Source organism: Diceros bicornis, chromosome 15 (genome assembly GCF_020826845.1).
Source record: "Diceros bicornis minor isolate mBicDic1 chromosome 15, mDicBic1.mat.cur, whole genome shotgun sequence".
Taxonomy (NCBI): domain Eukaryota; kingdom Metazoa; phylum Chordata; class Mammalia; order Perissodactyla; family Rhinocerotidae; genus Diceros; species Diceros bicornis.
In genome coordinates, this window is record NC_080754.1 from 36246528 (window position 1) to 36263458 (window position 16931).

Below are 16931 nucleotides of genomic sequence, written 5' to 3' on the forward strand. Positions count from 1 at the left end.
GTTACATATGGTATAATTCCATTCTTAATTGACAAGATTTTAGAAATGGAGAACAGAATGGTGGTTGCCAGGGATTAAGGAGTGGGTGGGGGCAGTAGGGAATTGGATTTGGCTATAAAAGGGCAACATGAGAGATCCTTGTGGTGATGGAAATATTCTCTGTCTTGACTGTATGAACATCGATATGTTGATTATGATATTGTACTATAGTTTTGCAAGAAATTAACATTGAGGGAAGCTGGGTAAAGGCTATACAGGCTTTCTCTCTATTATTTTTTACAGCCACATTTGAATCTATAGGTACTTACAAATAAAATGTTTAATTAGAAAAATTAGTTCAGAGGTGAGGCACACTAGGACACTGATAGTGGTAGCAGGACTGGTCTTGGTGGGGGAGGTGATGGAGACAGGCATGAACGAGAGAACCAATTTGAAGAGCTATTTTAGCTGTCACTCCCCCCCCCACCCCGTCATGATATCTCTGGGTTGACTGGGGTTGTTCATATGTCTCTGAGTGACAGCATCTCTCTTCTTTGCTCACTTACTTCATAGAAAGAATGGTGAGGGACTTCTCCACCTAGTGTCCACTGTTGATTTGAAGTATTGCCCTGTTCTGATTTATTTCAGTGACTTCTGGAGGCAAATCAGAGGCATTCATAAAAGGCTCCTGCCCTCTCACTGGTCCCAGAGTCGAAGTTTGGAAAGGTCACACAAAGAAATTTTCTAAAACTCTCCAAGCCAGTGGAGTGGTAGTGGAGGCAGGATGGGTGTGAACTGAACGTGAGCTTGCCTGGTAAGTTCACAGGATTAATAAGGAGAAAGAACAAACGCAAGGGGACGTTGGCTTCTAGAGTGGGTTTGAGGTTACTCTCCTTTCTCCTTCACATCCGTGTCCATGTCCACATGCATACTCCACCCTCAAGGATGAGTCAGGGTCAAAAACCAGGGTATTATGGGCTCCTGAATTAGGGAGGGGGCTTTTGCAGGGCCGAGCTGAGAGCTTGGATGTTTTGTCCCCGCTGCTTGGGAGGGGGCTCTACTTGGAAGGTGACTGTCCCTGGGAAGGCCTGGGGGAAGAAGGCTCAGGATGGTTTTGTGCTGCGTTCAGCCTGTCTCCTGAGCAGGAGGAGGCCTGATGGGTCTTAGCCACCCAGCTCAATAGGAGCCTAATTGAGGTCTGGGGCCTGGGCCCAAGCTGGTGGTAATATGTTGCTCCTGACCTGACTGTGCAGCCACATGGCACCCTCGGAAGCGGCTGTGGAAGTTGGCTTGAGGCTTTGGATCCTGGATCAGGATTCCAGATCTGAGAGAGAGACAGAGGGTGAGCACAAGTGAATGGGATATGGCCGCTTCCTTCTCTTTCTTTCTTCTGCCTCTCACTTTTTCTTTCCCTGTCTTCTTTGCCAATCTTAACCAGCTCTACATGCTTTTGTTGTTGTTTTTTGTTTTGTTTTGCATTTTACTCTTGTGTTTTATTTTAGTTTTGCCATTGTTTGTTTGTTTTGGTTTTGAGTAAATGATAGCAAATTCCCTAAGTCAATTCCAATTCTGTATAATGATCTACATGGTATATCCCCAGCCTCCACTCCCTGTCTCTCCACCCTTTCCCCCTTCCTCCCTCCAGTCCAGCCTCACCTGACTCTTTACTGTTCTTTGCAGGTGCCAGGAAGGTCCCACCTCAGAGCTTGACACTTGCTGACTCCTCCCTACCCCAAATGTCCACATGGCTTGCTTGCTCACTTCTTCAGGTTTTGACTTAAACATCACATTTCAGGGAGATCATTGCTGAACATCCTATGTAAAATTGTATCACCACCCAAACACTTCTTACCCTCCTTTCTGATTTCTTTACTCTTCAAAGCATGTACAGATCTCTAACATACTCTGTATTTGACTTTTATCTCATTCACTGAGTTCCTCCATTAGAATGTAAGCGTTCTGAAGGCAGGGCTTTGTGTCAATTTTATTCACTACTGAATGTGTCTTGAACAAAGCCTGGCAGAGAGCAGGCAGTCAATAAATATTAGATAGAGGAATGAATGGAATGAGGGAGTGAATGAACTTCTTATGGTATTAGGTAGGACATAGGTACATTTAATATATTTAACATGTTGTTTAATACTTTAAATTAAATATATTAATTTTTATTAATTATTAAATATATTTAAAATAAGTATAGTAAGTATTTATGCATTTATTAAAGGTCTGTGACCTTGAAAAGAACCTTGACTCGAGTTGGAAGAGTTGGGGTCAGTTCTGGCCTCTTCAAAACAGACCCGACTGGGAAGAAGCGTTTCCTTCCCCTGCCTTGGTATTTACACTTGTGAAATAGGTATAATGTTCCCTGTGTACCTCACAGGATTATCATGAGAATCAAATAAAATATTGGACATGGAAATATAAAAACTAAAAGGCAAATCACACATATGCTCAAACCTGTGCAAGGATAAAATACTGTTATATTAATGTTTAGTCATCACGTAGTGAAAGAATTCGGAAAGCCCTCTTACTTATCCTACTGGTGATAGAAACACGTAATAGGACAAGAGAGCTGAGTGTTCTGTAGGACTTAATCTTCACGGACACTGTGCAGTTCTCTGAGAAACTTATCTTATGAAACCTGAGTGTTATTCGGGAGCTTATCAGGAGTGTTTCATGACGGGAAAGGAGAACAGAGCCTGGCTGTGTCATGGAATATTCCTTAGTTTCTTCCATTCCGCCATGCCCTGTGCTGTTGCATTTCTTGCTGTGTATTATTGACAGAGGAAATGCTGATTCATGGGTCTGAGTTACAGGAAACCTTGTTTCCTGGTGAAGAAACAAGCCTGGTGGTGCTGCCAGCATGCTCGCTGCCAGTTTCTACCACATGCCCTTCTCCTGGGCCTGCACCCAGACCAACTGGGAAGGGGTAGGGCCAGCTCCAGCTTAACCAATGAGGTCACTTTCCCTTGGAACTGAATTAAGCACAGGCCCCTCACTGTGCCTCTCTAGGCCTTTCTGCTCTGACCCCATGATACCTTTCCAGCTCATCTCCCACTGCTTCATTCTTGCACCCGGGGCTGCGGCCACACATGACTACTCCTGGATCTTTGTGAACACCTTGTATTTTCCAGTCTCTTTGCTTTGGCTCATGATGTTCCCTGCCTGGAATGGCCCCTGACCCAGCGTTGGCTCATTGAAATCCTACCCATGCTTCAATTCTGCTCAGCTGCAACATGCTACGTGAAGCCTGCTAGATTTCCTTATTTATTTTTATTTTTAGTAAGGGTATTTTCAAATATGCACAAAGGTAGACAGAGCTGTATGATGAACTTCTTTGTGCCCATCTCCCAGCTTCAACAATTATGATTCCCCTTAAATAGCACTTGATCCCTCCTTCTTTGAGCTCCTCTAGTAGCTCTCATGTTCTGTGCTGAACCTATATTTGCTGAATGACATGGGAAGAAAGTGAATCAGTGGATTTAAAAGACTCTATTTACTCACCTCTCACAATGGGGAAACTGAGGCCCAGAGAAGCAAAGTGAGTTGCCCAATGTAATAAGACAGGTAATGGCAAGCTGAGACCAGATTCTTCTGAAGGGCCTCATAGTTTAATTGGAAGGTGTGGATAATATACTCATAACAAGTAGGTGCTAGTGGAGCTCAAATACTGTATGAGTTCAGGTGAAGTGATTATAAGTGTGTGTTGAACAAATAAATTAATCTTCTATCCAATTCATTAATAAGGTAACTTAAGCTGGGCACCAAGCAGTCCCTTGGTCCTCTCCATTCTATAATCTGATGTCGATATGCTGAAGGCATTGGAGACACCCAACTTATATGGAGAGAAAAACCATTTAATTATAAAGGCCAGTAAGAGTTAGTGAAAAGTTTAAATTGAGAAATATTTTGAAATAAATTCTGTGTTATTACTACATGGAGCAGAGAGTAGGTATTCCATATCTGAAGTTCAAACCTAAATGCTCCTAAGTTAGTTTGGACTAGAAAGTAGGAAGAGAAATTAAGGGAGTCTTAAGTTCTGAGGTTTGGAGTACTTGTGCATTTAGATAATTTGGGAGGAAGGCATGAAGAAAAAGTGTGGAAAGATAAATCAAGAAATAAAAAACCAATAGGGGAATAGTGGCTATTTTTTCATCTTGATCTAGATCTGGCTTAAACCTAGATTTTGGAAGTACAGCAAGATGTCATCTGGATGTCTAATCTGAGGCACTCCGCCTTTACTATGTCAAAATGGAGGTGGGGATCTGGTCACCAGCAAAGAAGCTGTTGCCAGTGAGATGGAATATAGAAAGTATGTGGATTTTCCTCACAAAATGGAGCTAAAACACAATTTGAGACCCTTTCCTTGAGAAAAAATCTCTTGAATCATATTCTTTCTAAGGGTCACATATAAACAGCGCATAATCGGTGTATCCCCTTGGTAAGGCAAGATGAGTGGGAGGAAGAGAGATGCAGGGGCTCCGACCAGACCAAGAATCTCCCAGGCACTCTTTCTGCACTGTCTCATTGGTCTATTAAAATGGTGTCAGTCACACCAATGACTAGGTCACTCCGAGGTTCACCAAAGTGATGGACAGAAAGTGATTTGTAAGCTGTGAATTACTTCATTAAGGTCATGGCATCTGCCATTACTAGAAGCACAATAGTAGTAATCTGATGACAGGAGATGTTGCCCAGAAGGCCAGAGGGGAGAATAAGGAGGAGACAAAGAAGGGTGATTAGAATGATAGCTCACATTTCACGCTTATTGGGGGCCAGAGACCTGGGAAAGGAAAATATAGGAGAGAATTCTGGAACTTTTGTCCTTTCCCTATGTTTGTCATTCAGTTGGTGTCCCTGTGAAGATTATCACTAAAGGTGTCAAAACGAAACCGTGGCCTATGTGCCTATTTTAGAGGCGGCAAGTCAAGGGGTGGGTATGTGGGAGGAAGTGGGGTGGTAGAAAATGTTTTGCATTCTGCAGGTAGTCTGGAATTGTGAAGAGAGGAAAATGGGTAGAATTTGTGGATTGTGTGGGGAGAAAAGAGGATTTAGGGTTTAGTGGGCAGAAGGATGGGGTGTATTCCCATTTGGGCTGTGGAAGTCCTTTCAAGTACAAGTAGGAACAAAATACTGCTAAAAGGAGACCCATGATAGTCATCACAGATAGTAGGATTCCACTATAGCAGATGATGGTTTGCCCTCTAAAATCCATGAGAACGCATTTCCCCACAAGGAAAAATATTCCTCTCTCCACCCTACCATGCACATGCCCACCCACCTGTTTATTAGCTTAATGAGTATTTCTTCAAAGGGATATAAAGGTAAGTGTGGCCCAGCACTAAGTAACCGTTATAAACTCCAAATGTGGTCCTAGGTTCAGCAAATCTGAACTGCACACCACTGAAGGGCAGGGCAGTTGCTCAGCCCTCTGAGGTACACAAACTGGAACAGGATTTGGGCCCTCAAAATGCTTACACCTTCAGGAAAAAGAAGGAAAGACAGAGCTTCCTTTTTTGTGTAAAGGATTTGTCTTCTTCCACACCCTCTTGGCTACGGGACAACAGTGTCTCCAAGCCAGAAATATTCAGGGAGTGGCATGAAGGGCATGGTCATTTAGAGTCTGGAAGACTTTCATCAGAGAGCTCAGGTGTAGGCCTTGGCCCCTGGAACCTGCATGACCAGGAGGGAGCTCGGCAGGATGAAAACGCTTTGGCCATGCTGAGCAGATCTCATTAGCAGTGGGGTTAATTCTGAGATTAATGTATATTTTTTAGCCTTTTATGTTGCCTGGTGTCATGTTTCCATTCCTAAGCTGAGAGTTGTTCTGTAGACTTTGGCGTAGATTTAGCTGCATTCTCACCGAAATGAAAGGCCAGCCTGTGTCCATAAGAAAACTTATGAGGTCTTCCCTTAAAAGGGCTACACTTGAGTGTTCAGGTCAGATGATCAAGTCCACAGAAGGTGCAGAAAGAATGAAGGGTCCCCAGTGGTGTGCCTGTAAATGTTTAACAAGCAACTCTCCGGGGAAAGGGCCCTATTGCATTGTTTGCTGATTTCTGTGGTGTAAATAGTCCCACCATCGCTGATTTCAAGTTACCAACATGATGGTCACTGAGCATGGAGTTGGGAAGAGATGCCAACGATCAGCTCTCATGAGCTAGTAGGAGCTGCTCCAGCACACCACCAGCCAGCAGTCAGAATAGACACAGGAGAACTCACCCAGAGGATCAGGAGGAGTCGGAACTCAGAGGCCAGATGAGGTGGTTACATAGGTGTGGGTGTGGGCAGTGCAGCAGCACATGGGGACAGACAGGAGGCGACAGGCCAGGGGGCAGTCAGCATCAAGCCAGCCATATAGATGGTCATCCAAAGAAAAACCACTACTCCTCACTGAGCCATACTATGTGTCAAACTCTCTGCATCTTCACTAATTCTCACAGCATTTCTGTCAGGGTATTTTTATTCCTATTTTACAAATGAGGAAATTGAGGCCCAGAGAGATGAAATGGCTGGTCATGTAAGAAATGGTGGAGTGAGAATTCAAATCTGGAGTCTGTTTCCACTATACCATCAGGCCCGGGGGTGGCTGGGGGCAAGTCCTGTTCCTAAACGTGCCAGACAGGCTATATGGGTGCTGGTAGTCAATGCTCATTCCTGGGAGGGCTGACAGCTCGGTAGGAACAAGGGCACCAGGTGGGTTATGAAATCAGGGATTTAGTATCAGGGATACGATGAGTCATTGGACCTAGGGTGCAAGGTCAAAACGGATGAACTTGATGCTGGGTCACAGGAGAGGCCTTCAGCCCTGGAGTGGAGTTGAACATTATTAAGTTGGGAATGCTCTGAGCATCACCTCATCGGAGTATTAGTCACCAAGTCCTTGTTGTGGCAGTTGGGACTTCTGAGGAAGAACTCTATGTAGGATAACTATAGATACCTGTGTTTTTTATCAATGTGGCATTTACAGTACTTCAAAACTGTAATACAGTCTATGGAAGCTAATTTGAAAATGAAAATGTGTATTCCATTAATAAATTCCTTATGACTCTACATGATTCAAAGGCAGAGTTGAGGCTGTTAGGCAGCTGTGCACCGTGTAAGGCATGAAGGTTGGATGAGGGAGGAGCTGTGTGGTCACCGTGGGGATGTAGACCTGGTGAGTGAGGTACTGGGAGATGGATGCAACAAAGTGTTCAGAAATTGGACAGAGATGAAGGCCGAAGGATGAGATCCGGAAGGAGGAATAGAAGTAAAGGCTTTCTTTAATACCTGGAAATGGTGTTAAAGAAAACCAGAGGAAGACCACCTTCCAGGTGGAGGATCGAGAAGGCCAAGCACTGGGAAGAGCTTGGAAGGCATCCAGGGACTTAATGTGGGCTGGTTCGAAAGGTAAGCCTGGGTACTGATAAGATGCTGAGAAATCAGATTTAACTTCACTGGAATTTCTTATCTATAGATAGTTTATGTTATGAAGTTCCTTTCCTGAGTAGAAGACTTTAACTTTATCTCTTAACTCTCAGTATTTGTGCATGTTGAATCGCAGTGGCACAAGGTGGGAAATCAGGGTATTAAAAACCAGTGGGAGATTGATGGTGGGATGCTGTGATTGTGGACATCCTGTGTATGAAGGACAGACCTCCCATTTCACTCTTGGGTACTAGTAGCCAAAGTTCATGCCATTCCATGGGTGATTCCATTTCCTACCGCCACCTTATGCACTGGGTTCAATTATCCTCATTTTACATCATAGAGAGGAAAAATCACCCTGCTAATAAGTGTCAGAGGGGTGATTTGAATCTCAGATGCTCTTCAGAGCCAGAACCTATGTTATAAGGGCAAACAATACGAAATGGTCTTTCTTTTAGATCTTTTACATTGAATATCACGGACATTTTGGCCCTCTGGGTACTGAGTGTCATACAGGTGAACAGATCTTGCTCTCCCAGTGAGCAGATCCAGTCATCAATCTCAGGGGCATTGTGTCCTGCCTGTTGTGTCCCATGTGATGTTAGCAAGGGGAAAGGAACATTTTCAGGAGCCAAGGTGATGAACGTGTGAGATTTGCAAACCTGCAGAAGTTACGTGAATGGCTTCCCTTAGGGAGATGGACACTGGATAGAGACCTAGGAAGCGATCGTCTACATGGTGAGCTGCTTGGGAGAACCAGCACGGTTTAGGCACATAGTGTTGAATTAATGGTGAACAAAGAACTGTAAGATCTCACACTGAGATTACATAATAACATGACTCTCCCTAACGAATACATTCGCCACTCGCCAATTCAATCTCTTGGCACGTGGTTGAAATTTTGGACCAGAGCAAATTTTGGCACAGCCAATGGTGCTGAGGTGGAAGAGTCAGCATTTGCCCAAATTCTTCTTCCACTGGCTGAGTCAGATGCCTTCAGGAATATTGCTCACACCTCCTAGGGCCTATGTTAAGTGGACAGGCTTATTCTTTCCAGCTTTCTTTCTAGATAGTTGGGAGGATCTTAACAGCTTAGAGAAAGTAAGTCTAAGTGAGTTTAGAAAGAAAATAAATATTGTTTAAGGTAGGAAGCAAAAGGTTTAATCTTATAGGAAAAAGAGAGAAGCAACATGGTGGCTAGTTTGGAAGTCTGGAAAGGCTCACAGTCAGTGGGATTGTAGACAGGTCAAAGGGGAGAGTGACACAGCACTCCTGACACTTTGCCCAAGCCTGGCCCAGTACCTGACTTTCTACTGATGCCACATCCCCGTGCCTCTGCCCTCTGACTCAGTGCCTTCACCTGCTGCAGGGGGCGATTAGCACCAGTGCCCACCACCACAGCTGTGGGCTTCCTGCCCCTGCCGGGCCTCTCTCAGCCTCATTTCTCCCGGCCTCCTCCCCTTCCCCCTTTTTGGAACAACTGTGCATAATCCCCTCTCCCCTTCCTTCCCCATCCCCAGCACTCCCACCTGCCCCTTCTGATTCCGTGCCAGCAGCTGGTCAGTGAGCAGCGCCAAGTCAAACAGATGTGTGTGGTATTGGCCGGCACGTGTTAGCAGGCCGTGTCCAGCCCTGTGCCTGACCAGGGCTCTCTCAACTGGTTGAAGGCTGGACACCCCCTTTCAGGGGCGCTGCAGGGCCTGGAACAGAGAGCCGGTCAGATGCCATCACCTCCTGACCCTCTGTCTCCCTCCCCTTCCTCTTACAATTCTCTTTATTTCTTTCAGTTCAGCACCTCTTCCCCTACTTTGCTTGTCTTATTTTTTTTTTAATTCTTCCTCATTAATCAAGCTCACGAACCTTTTAAGGATTACCTCAAAAAGAAGGCAAAACATGATCTTTTAAAACAGGTTTTAAAGTTCGAGTTCTCCCAGACTCATAAAAGACATCACAACAAGCCAGAAACCAGCCAGAAGAAGAATAACAGCTGGTCTGCTTCACCGCAGTCCGCCCAAGCCCAGGATCTTAAAGATGTCACTTCCTTCCTTCCTTTCTTAGTCAGTGGCATACAAAATTCATGGTAATTGTCAGAAGTAGGTACCCTTGCAAGCAAGTGTCTTTGATTTTTCTGTGCAATTGGCTAATTCTACTCACTCCCACCTACCTGTCTAAGTGGGGATGGCTTGAGAACGGCAGCAATTAACCCAAGAGAGCCCTGTGACAGATCAAAGCCCTCTGGAGCACTGAAATCTTGTTGAAAATAAAATTAGCAGGTCTAGCATAATGACACGAGGATTGCTCAGTGTTTTAAAGTATATACACTTCTTCTCACAAACATGAGAAGTGAAATGACTTGCATTCTGCATAGCTGCTAGCTGAGAAAGAGTCCCAACAGAAATAAAAAAGCAACAAAGAAATAGTTTATTAATTCACACGGATGATTTTCTAAAACATCGGTCAGAAATGTTGACAGTGGTTAGTGCATACCTGTATGTCTCAAATTCCACAGACATGCATGCCTTTTGCATTTGTCAAATGAACAGAAAATGCAAGATTACTGGATTAGGCCTTGCCTAGTCATCTGTATGTTGCTTAAGAGAGCATCGGCATTCAAGAAATATTAAATTATAATAATGTGTTTCCCATTTTGCCCTGACTTCCAGGAAGCTCTGAGGAAACTGATGCTCAATCCAACAATTCTATTAGCCTTTGCCATTTCTTTTAGCTTTAATCTAAATTTCTAGTTTTTTTTATATCTCACTGTTTATCTTGTTTTGTTATAAATCTTCCAAAATCCTTTTTTTAAAAGGATGGTATATTAAATAAAGGGAACTCCATAAAAATGACTTCTAATAATGATGATGATAATGATTCATGACACTTCACCTTCTGCCTTTAATTAGTTATTTATATACTTGTTGTAAGGTCCTCATTAGACTGCAAATTCCCTGAGGGCAGAGCCCGGCCTGCTGTGTCCCTGCATCTCCCCTGGGGTGGGTGTTTAGTAAGATTCTGTTGGATAAATACAGCCTTAGGATTAATTTTAGAGGAAATAGAATGAGGATTTCTTCCCCTTTCTTTTCTATTGCTTTCCTTTCCTTTTTTTATTTCTTCGGAGAAGACTCTATTGATGTAACGTTTGCATTCAGGCAGCTCTGAGCTAATTTATGGGGCTGCTTCTCTGGTGCTGGGTGAGAAGTTATATGCTCCTCCTTCTCCTTCGAAGCCCATCATAAATTTTTTCTTTCTCTACATTGTTCTCCCCCTCTTCCTGCATAATACTCAGTAATGTTCTCCTACATAAATAATAACCACTTACATTTACATAAGCACCGGTAACATTGGCACATTCCTTCCAAAAAGGATTTGAGATGGACATCTTGGAGGATTTTTAAATTTCACAACGAACTCTAAGAGGCTGCTGCTGCTGTTCTTAGCTAATATTTATTGCATTCTTACCATGTGCCAGGCACTAGGCAAGGGCTTTTGTAACTGTCTCATTCAGTCCTCACAGTGCCCACTTTCAATACGAGGAAATGGGGAGGCTCTGGAGCTTGCCCAAGGTCGCACAGGCAGGAGGGAGCAGGACTGTGACTGGATCCTTGACCTCTGACTACAAACCCGGCTCGCAGCCTCTGACTACATGTCATCCCTTTGGGTCATTACTTCAACCCAGTGAAATGGGCAAAGTAGGGTGATGAACTCTGTTGTACAAATGAGAGGAAAGAGGAGGAACAGTGTTTCCTGAGATGGTGTCCAGGGCATTATGAGTGACTCACAGTATCTCAGTTAGTCTCTCCGGTCATCCTACAAGGTGGACATCAATATCTGTATCACAAAACGGGGCCAGAAGCTGCAAGTGCTTGGTTAACTTGCATCAGCTCTCGGACGAGAAGGCAGGACTTGATCCCCATCCGTTTGGCTCTAAAGTCCATATTTTTTCCATGGTACGTGTGGAGAAACAGGCCCAAGTTCACTTGGTGGGTTACAAAAAAACACCATAAGGTTTGGTCGAACTAGAGTTCTTTTAACTGCCCTTTTCAGGTTCTGATGTCCTGCTGGGGTCAAAAAGTGCAGTGTCTGTCTGGCTCCTGTGTCTTTCCCCACATGACCTTGTGGGGGGAACATCTTATTGTGGCTTGACAAGGCGAGTGCAATTGAATTTCCATTTCATTCAGAGCAGAGAGAGAATAGCTTTGGGAACGAGGCTAGCTTGAAACAAGAACTCCTGAAGCCAATTAAAAGCCAGACCGAGCTGTGCTTTTCATTCCTTGAGAATGTTCGACCTCATTAAACAGGAAAAAGCAAGTGGAATTTTCTGATTTTTTTTTCAGGTTCTGCAGCGGGTGGGGACGCTGAGCAAGTGGGATATATCTCTACGGCCTCCAGCCTGCACAGAGCCAGCAGTGACATCGCTGTTGTGACGACGACTCACCCTTCTCAAGTGCTTATCCCCCTGGGAGGATCGTAACTTGGCAAAGCAGACACAGAAGGACATCATGCTTGCTGCTTCAGGCTCCCCATCCCCAGCACAGCCTCCTCCGGCCATCACAGGGTGTGGAGAAAACGTTTGCAGGCTCGAGCATGGTGGAACAAATGGTTGGTCTTCGTAAAGGCCTCCCTTGGCTCTTTCACAGACACCTGGAGATAACTGGCACTCACGGGCACAAGGTTCCAGCCAAAAGAAACAGAAAACTTCACAGACTTTCCCTGTGGCCTCTGGATGGAATAGAAGAGCCCTAAACATTGTTCTAACGTTTGGATTTAGAGCTCACAGTGGCCAGCCTTCTAGAAGTCAGAGGCCGTGTGCTCAAGCCACGGAGAAGCCTGCGACTGCGAAGACAAAAGATCAGGCTGGCAGAGGCTTAGACCGGAAATCTTTAGATTTTGATTTAAAAACCGCCATTTATGGGGTGCCCACTGGATGCCAGGCACTATGCTAGCAGCTTTGCATATATTCTATCTAATCTTTCCAGCCAATCTGCAAAGTAGGTGTTACTATCCGTACTTTAGAGATGAGGAAGCAGAGGTGCTGGCTATGGTCTTCCTCTTCATGGCTCTTGGTCCTTGCTCAGTTAATAGAGCACAATTGGACTAACCTTAGTTTTGCAAAGTATCAGAACTGAGAGGGATATTAGAGATCATGTCTACCTTCTGAGGATAATGATGAAAAAAGATCCAAAGCCAGAGATGTAAATTAATTTGCTCAAGGACACACAGCTGAGCTGGCATCTCCAGCAGGGCCTCTGGGCTTGCAGTGTGGACCTGTGTTTTCTTCTTCATGTAACAGCAGGGAAACACAGAGAGCTGATTGCCACCTGGGGTGAAAGGAAGCACTGTTAAGGCCTGCTCTGGCTCTGTCTCTAAACAATGCTTACCATAGACATGGCAGACCTCAAAGAGTTTCTTACTCGACTTGCTCAACATCTCTTAAAAATGAGGGAAGGGGAAGCTTTGCAGTTCTGGAAGGTGAAGTAACTTGCCAATGATGAAAATGGACATCTATGTCTATAAGCTGCTTTAAGCCCCTCAGAAGACAGGTGCAGGAGGGGAGTAAACTGTTTTGGTATTTTCTTATTTTTGTCATCTGTTGATCTTAGGTGTCACACATTGTTAAATCTTCCCCTCAACATAGTGACGAGTTTGCTTCTCTCACTTCTTGGTTTTCTCCAAAATGCTTGGGGTTCCAGCAGAAAGCTCTTCTAGAAATGCCCCTGTCTTGTCTCACAAAGTCTCTAGGGAGTGTATAGTCTACATTCACAGCCGTAACATAAACACCAATCTCTTTGAGCCACACACAGGACTGCCCAGACCCAGGCATCTTAGAACTCAGAAATGGTTTTATGTGCTGAGTGTGGCTGCAGCACAATATTCAGGATAGTTAAGAAGTGTCGAGGCTGAAAGGAATCTTGGAGGCTATTGCAAACTCCTGTTTTCTGAATCAAATTGTTTTTCATTTGAGCAGTGTCCTTCAGAAATTCTTAGATCGTGAACCTGTTGGTAGAGTGATGTCAGGGTCATTTGCAAGAGCACAGACTATGTAGTTCAGATGCTCGATTCTACTTTTCACTTAGAATATTCTTTATGATCTAATTTTATTCATCTGTTAAGTGAATAAAATAATGGATGAACCCACATTTTTAAATTGAATGAAATGAAAAATCCATACACATTCAAGGGTCTCTCCAAGCTAGTCTTAGCTATGTTCTCTACACTTCAGCCACTGGATGGCTTGCTGGTCCCTGAATATGTCATGGTAGTGCCCACCTAAAATAATACTGATAACTTCTCCGATTTGCTATCAGTGATTTACACTGTTATCAAAAATGATCAGAAGCTTTAAAGTTAAACTTTCACATATATTTTCCCACTTAACCTTCAAAAGCACCCTGTGAAGTAGATGGAAAAAGGATCTTTATTCCCATTCTGCAGATGAGCAAACTGAGGCATAGGCAGGTGAAATAAGGAGACCAAGGTCACACAGTGTGTTAGACACAGGAACAATGGGTGTCCTGAATTCCAATCCAGAATTCTTTCCTCTGTATTATATGGGAGAAGTGCTTAACTCTCCTACATTTGGACACTAATGCTTTCTCCCAAGATGGGAAAAACACCTGGCTGTTGCTTGCCACACCACGGTAGTGACCGCATACATCATGTGCACCCAAGCTTCCCTGCCTTGATTCTTGCTGTACCCTCTGCTGGGAATGACCTCCCCTCCCCTCTCTGAATGACCGACTCCTTCTAATTGAGTCTGAGGCCAACTCAAATCCTACCTACTCTCCACACATTCCCTGAGGAATTTCCTCTTCTCTGTCTCCGTGGTGCTCTGCACGCCTCTGCTACAGCACATTAGTGGGCAGTAAGCGGTAGCCAGGGTTTCTCAGAGAGTCACGGAAGGGAGAGAACCCTAGAGGGGTGCCTGGAATATAGCAGATTTTTGATTAAAAGCTGCCCACTGCCTGAAAATTAAGCTGCTCCTAAAAAGAAACAAGGTGGCAGGCAAAGAGTAATGTAGCAAAAATGGAAACCAGGATCTCAGCCTTCAGATTTCAAAGTGGATTTCCTGGGGCTATGGATAACTTCCTGCAAGTTGTCCATCTGAGAAGGTTATGAACATTTTGGAGGCTGAGGGACTCTCGGAACCTCTTGTGAGACGGGTCTACCAGCAGTTCCTGGTCTGAGTGAGCATGAGCTCCCTTAACTAATGCCTTGGGAGCTGAATACTGGTGTCCCATCTACTGCTGCCTTAGCCCTGATTTTTCCATCTAAGCGTCAAAAACAACTTTAGATGAAGAAAATGAATTGAGTGGGGGAGAATAAATCCATGAGGCCCAGAATAACCTCTAGCTTGGTAATGATTTATCCTATTTCACTGTTAATTTTGCAATTAAGCAAGAGTACTTTATATGCCTGAATGACCCATGGATTGTATCTTAATCAAATTAATGTGTCTGTAACATAAGACTGATTCAGTGTCCAACTATCAGAATGACAAATGATGCAAAGCCTGAGTTTTCTCTCTCCTTCCTCTCCCCTCTCCCCACAAAACCCTCCCTCATGAAAGGTCAACCGACTGAAAGCCTGTTGTTTTGATGACTGACATGAGATTCTATTGGTTAAAAATGTGAGAAGGCCGGCTACCTCCCCTCACCTCACTTTAAACCAACTGTATGTGTGTGTGACAATGTGTGTTTAAGTGTGCTTGAAAAAAAATTGTGGTTACTTCTTCTTGTTGTATACTTCCTGCCACTGACATTTGTTGCTGCTGCTGTGTAATGAGGTTGAGGCTGGGTGGGAGAATCAGATGCAAATGACCGATATATTTATTCCCCACTTGTGACTACCCTTCTCAACTTCTGTTCTTGGAAAACCTGGAAAGTAGAAAAAGGTGACTAGGGAAGCCAGCTAGACATTGCCTTACTCTGAAGCAATGCCCTAGGATTTTAGGTCATCTGGGTGGAAAAGAAATTTGAAAAAATATGTTTTTGTTTAATAAAATGACATATTTTTTAGATTATAAATCATAAATATTTTTTTTTAAAAAGGCTTTTGTGGTTTGGGTCAAGAACTAGAACTTATGTTTCCCTGGGCTCTATACATCAATTTTTTTTTTTTTTTTTTTGTGGTGAGGAAGGTTAGCCCTGAGCTAACATCTGACAATCCTCTTTTTTTGCTGAGGAAGATTGGCCCCGAGCTAACATCTGTGCCCCTTTTCCTCTATTTTATATGTGGGACACCTGCCGTGGCATGGCTTGATAAGCGGTGCATATGTCTGTGCCCGGGATCTGAACCCACAAACTCCAGGTCGTGAAAGCAGAGCACATGAACTCACCCACTACACCACTGGGCCGGCCCCTATACAACACTTTTACAGAGACTTCAGCAATAGTTTCTCATCTTCATCCAATCCATTTCCCACAATTAGCGGGGTAATTTTTTATTAGTGTTAATCAGATCACATCTCTTCCCTGTTTAAAAGCCTTCAATGACTTTCCATTGCACTTAGCCCCTATAATAAAGTCTAAAGTTCTTGCCATGGCTTAGAAGGCCCTACATAATATGCCCCTGCCTTGCCCTCTGACCTTCTCTTTTACCCTGCTCCCCCACCTTGTGACACTGGCCACTAACTTTCCAGCCTCAGGACCTTTGCACAGGCTGTTCCTGCTGCCTCTTGCCCCTCTGTCCTTTCCTGGCTCACAGCACAATGTCACCTCTTTAGACAGGACTTCCTTGACCCACCAGTGTAATTGATGCCCTTCCTTCTGTGATGTTTTCTCACACTTCCTGTGCTTTCCCTCCCATTACTGTACCACAATTTGTAATTTTATATTTATTTGTATGCTAAATTTTTATTTAATATGTGTTTACTCATGACTCTATAAGCTTTATGTCTGCTTTGTTTGCCACTGTATCCATTTCTGGGCATATAGTAGGAGCTTAATTAATATTTATTGAGAGAAAGAATGGACAACCTACTGACTTTCATCATACTTAGAATTCCTTTATCACAAAATGGAAATAATCATCTTTATTCTACAGCTAGCTATGAAGCTCATTTTGATATTTGTTTTACACTGAACTTTGAGATGTTAGGATATGGCTTGGACACGGAAGGAATGCAAGACTGAGAGTTTTGTTTTTCCCCTCTGTTCAAAGTTCCCTGGCTCATGCAGTAGAGATTAGACACAGCCCCTATTCCTCAACCCGTGGCAGGCCAGAGCAGCCACACCGTTACTGCATCCCCTTTCCTTTGGCCCCTTCAGTCTTCCTCTCTGCCTTTAACCAGGGAACACGTAAGTCAACAGGTCAAGACCCACTCTTCACCGCTCCCCCTTTCTTTAGGAGTTTCCTGTTGTCTAAAGAACCTTGGAGACTTTAAAAGAGATGCTCAAAAATTTTGGAGAAGACAGCAAGTGCAAAATGCCACTGTTCTCCTAATCCCTTCTCAACAGGCTCCAGGTCCAGCCCCTCTGCTTTCTGCTCAGCCTTCCCTTCCCTCGCCTCTCCCAGTTCTGAGATGCCAGAGCCTAGAGTTTCTC